Below are 5,000 nucleotides of genomic sequence, written 5' to 3' on the forward strand. Positions count from 1 at the left end.
AAAAAACAATGGGATGGGTGCACGCAAGAAAAACAATAGCCACTCACGCGCATTGCGTCCACTACCGACACAATCCACCGCCAAACCTACTACAACGTAATAAGGATTTGGTAGAAGAAAAATCAATAGCCCCGCTAAGCACGAAAATCACAACAATCAACAGGGGTCGAGGGACTTGAGATCTATCTCTGCCTACAAGCTTGCAATTTTCTTTTTAAAAACAAAAGTGTGGGGGGGGGGAGGGGAAAGTGGAGGGACTCGTGATCTGTCTCCACCTGCAACCTTGCAAACCTATGTTCTCCAGAGACCCACGTTAATGTCGCATCATAACACTTGCGGCAGGAGGCATGCAAATACCTCCGCACCCAGGCACGACTTAGAAACGTATTTCTCCAAATACCATAAAGGCCACAAAATCGAGCATGGGAAAAAACTCTTGCAAGCAACAAACCCACGAGAATGTAATTTTCTTTTTAAAAACAAAAGTGGGGGCAGGGGAGGGGGAGGGACTCGTGATCTGTCTCCACCTACAAGCTTGCAAACCTATGTTCTCCAGAGACCCACGTTAATGTCGCATTATAACACTTGCGGCATGAGGACGCAAACACCTCCGCACCTAGGCACGACTTAGAAATGCATTCCTCCCAATACCAAAATGCCACAAAACCGAGCATGACAAAACTCTTGCAAGCAACATACCCACGAGAATGGAGATTTTTTTAAAAGCAAGGAGGGGGGAGGGAATCATGATCTACCACCACCTACAAGCTTGCAACCTATGTTCTCCAGAGACCCACACGTCATTTTTGTATTACAACACTTGAGGCAAAAAGGCATGCAAGCACCTCCACACCTAGGCCCGACTTAGAAATGCACTTCTCCAAATAGCTTAGGCCACAAAACCGACCATGAAAAAACCCTTGCAAGCAACAAACCCACGATAGTGCAATTTAAAAAAACAAAAAACAATGGGATGGGGGGGAGGGACCAACCAAATATTTATTGTGCACATTGACTTGACCAATGATTCCGTCAAATGTAGATAACACCCCACCCCTTGCACCATGACCTACATATGACAACAAGCCATAAAGCAAAGAAGGGTGCAAATGTGTGACTTCGACCACGCTCGTAAACAGTGGCACTAGCACAACTACACATGGAAGGAAGCAAAGCACGTCAAACTACCACAGTGCCTAGAAGGGATTAATCAACGGGGCCAATGCTTCATTTGCACGTTTTTCACATGCCATGACTCCCTTGGGCATGCTGTACAAAACTAGCAAAAGTTGCAGTAGGCTGCAATGAGGGTGTAACTACAGTGTGCAGGCAGCCATGCAAACCCACCAGCAAGCATTGGCCGGCCAAGGTGCAAAACAAGCGGCTAATTATCCTGACCCTCATGCCATGTTGCTGTCCTTCACATGCCATGCAACTCTTGGAAATGCTGTGTGGCTACTGGTATATGTGGCAGCAGATATGCAAGGAGCCATGCACACCCAACAGCACTCCATGGCAGGCCATAGCGCACATCGAAGGCAATCATCAGAACCAACGTGCCTTGATGGTGATTTTCACATGCCAAGCCTATCTCGGACATGCCATGCGGCTGCGGGTGCATCTGGCGGTAGCTGTGGGGGCACGGTAGCACAAGGTAGGAACCCTTGCGCACCAATCAGCCCAGGGTGGCAGGCAACGGTGTGCGGAAGAGGGGCTGAACATCGGGACGCATTGACCATTTCCTTGTTTTCAAATGCCATGCCTCTCTAGAAACTGCTATGCAGCCACGGACACGTGTCAGCAATAGTGGGGGCATGGTAGCGGTAGGTAGGGAGCGAAGGGCACCCAGCAGCACATGGTTGCTGGCATTGGCGTGCGGCAGATAGGCTGACCACCTGGACAAACGAGCCATGTACTTGTTTTCACATACATGCCAAGCCTTTGTTGGGCTTTCGTTGCGGCTACGACCGCAGGAGGCAACATCCGTCGTGGCATTGCGGCATATATTAGGCAACCACGAGGGCAAAGCAGCACGCCGTGGCAGGCGCAACGCACACCAAGGGCAAAATCTTCGAAACCAACATACCGTGAATGTGTCTTGCACAGGCGATGCCACTCTTGGTCATGCTATACGGCGTTTGACACATACGGCGCAAGATGTGGAGGCACTGCAGCGCAAGGCAGGTAGCCCTACGTGCCCAGCAACACACACTGGCAAGCAACTGTGTGCGGCAGAGGGGAAGACTGTCGGGACGGACGCGCCATGTACATGTTCTCACAAACCACACCTTCCTTGGAAATGCTATGCGTCGAGGGGCACATGTGGCACCAGAAGTTGGGGCGTGACAGCGTATGGTACCCGTCCATGTGCGCCCAGCAGCCCACGATGGCGGGCAAGGCCATGCGGAAGAAGGGGGCGGTGTTGCATGACAGAAGGGCTCGCCATTCGCAAGCACGTCCACCTTCGTAGAGCATGCTCTGCCGCCACTGGCACAAGTTACAGCAGCTGCGGGCACATGGCACGGAAGGAAGGCGGCCATGCACGTCTAGCCGCACGCAGTGGCAGGCCTCAGCGCACACCAAGGGCCAACACATCGAAACCCACGTGCCATTTCACTTCTTTTACCATGCCATGGGTCTTTTCGGATTGCCTACCATGCCCCCTCATCGTCTGCTGCCCCTCGGTGCGGCCCCTCAAAAACCACCCTGGGAGTGACACCCCCCTCCCTCAAGGTAGCTCTTATTCTCTTTGTCCATTTCCAGAAGGAGACATGACCACCCCCCAAAAATATACCGTTCTATTTTTTGAGCTATAAATATCCAAATCAAATGAAACTTGGTAAGAAATTAAGGAAAAATCCAAAGATTATTTTTATACCAAAATCGCCATCTTTGGATAAATATTTATTTTTTTATTAATTTTTTAATATTAAAAAACATATTAAATTCAAAAAACTATGAAAAACCCATTTTAATGTATTTTTCTGAAAACTAAATTTCGGATGTCTTCCAAAGGTTGATAGAATGTTCTGAAAAAATATTGGACCATTCCAACATATTTTGGTATTTTTTATTATTTTATGATTGAAACATTACGAAAAATACCCAAAAAAATGGAAATGCGGGGTTTAATTGAAAATGATTGTACTTTGGGTTCCAAATAGCCAATTGCATGGCTTTTCTAACCCAAAGGGATGTTTCGCACAACATGATTTAAAGACCCAAACTACGTTGTGCGGGCATGGCCTTGGCGTGTGCAGCAGTCGGTGCCTCGTGTGCAGCCGAAGGCCGCAAATGAGCCTCTGTTACATGGATCATGGGGGCCACGGAAGCACCCATGTGTGAGCCACGTGCGTGCGGCTATGTGCATGGAAGACTAGACCTGGGATCGATGGTGCGGCTATGCGTGCAACCTTACGCGAGCCATGTGCCGAAAAGCCCGTGGCATATGCGGCCATGCAAGCCACCAATATCGATGCATGGGAGGCCGTGCCAGTGAACTTGCTCACGGTAGTGCACTCATGGGCGGTGCATGTGGACCACGCAATGCAACCTTGCACGCGGTGGTGCAGCCGTGCCTGCAACCTCTTGCGTGGCTCTTCCGGCCAATCCCGAAACCTAGCGAGCGACGACGAAGCGATGGGCGTGGCACATGCAGCCATGCATGCGACCTAGGGGGCGGTGTGAAGCAATGCATGCAATCTTGCGAGCGCTAGGGCAGCAAGGGGCGCGGCATGTGCGGCCATGCAAGCAACCTTGCGCGAGTTAGTGCGGCCAGAAGCGCGGCATGTGCGGCGTGGAACGCAACCTTGGGCACGACTGTGCAGCCATCTGCGTGTCATGTGCGCCATGCGCGCAATCATCCGTGCATGTGCGTGGCTTGTGCATGTGTTGCCACGCGCCAAACCATGTGCGAGGCTTGTGCAGCCGTGGTCGCAGCCATGTGCGTGGAAGTGCGGCACGTGCAACAGCCCTGCGCGCGCTGCCCGCACCATTGCCATCCGCCATGTGCACCCAGGCCTACCACCTTTTGTGCGGTTGAGCAGCCTTTCCAGCAGCAATGTGTATTGTTGCCTGCTGCCTTACGCGCGGTGTGAACCTTTGCCCCCAGCCATGTGCGCGCGGTAGCCTGCACCCCTGCGCGCGATAGTGGAACCTTACCCCCAACCGTGCCCGAGGTTGCGTGCAACCATGTGTGCGGTATTGCAGCAACGCTCGCATCCATGCGCGCGGTAGCCTGCCTCGACGCTAGCAGACTTAGCGCACTAGTGCAACCTTACCCTCGGCGATGCCTACGCCTTTTGCGTCCATGCCAGCAGCCTTCCGCGCGGTAGTGCAGCCATGCCTGCCACCATGCACGCACATTGTGCGGCCCTGCGTGCGGTACTGCCGCCTCGTGCACTGCCTTCATATGCACTTAGGCACCCTTAGGGGGGCACGCGTTGTTATTGTCATGGGCACGTATATGTGCACACTTGCGGCATTCAAGAGCACAATTAAGCGACACTTGGGCTACACTGGGGTGCACGCTTAGACACACTTATTCAACACTTGCGGGCACGTATAGGCACATTTAAGGCGACACTTGGGGCATTCGAGAGCATGCACAGGCACACTTGGTTGCACACTTGGGCAACAGTTGTGGGCAGCATGGGCACATCTAGGCAACACTTGGGCCATTCATTATGCACTTGTAGTCAACACTTGGGGTGTTGTGCGGCCATTTGCTGTGTACACGTGGGAACACGTAGCCAACACTTGGGGGCATGCGTAGGCACACACTTGGGCCATTCAAGAGCACGTTGTCGATGCTTTAGACCTTTCTAAGCAACCGCACCGGCACTTAGCACTTTCACTAGCGCTAAGTCAGCCTAACCACCCTCCTTAAGGGACTAGGGAAGAGAACAAGTGAACACAAGAGTGAGTTTGAGAAGAATGAACCTGTATAGCACTAGAGAACTCTTGAGTACAAGGCTTGAGAACTCACTTGCTTGGTTGAA

This window comes from Macadamia integrifolia, unplaced genomic scaffold, assembly GCF_013358625.1.
Source record: "Macadamia integrifolia cultivar HAES 741 unplaced genomic scaffold, SCU_Mint_v3 scaffold1146, whole genome shotgun sequence".
Lineage (NCBI taxonomy): Eukaryota > Viridiplantae > Streptophyta > Magnoliopsida > Proteales > Proteaceae > Macadamia > Macadamia integrifolia.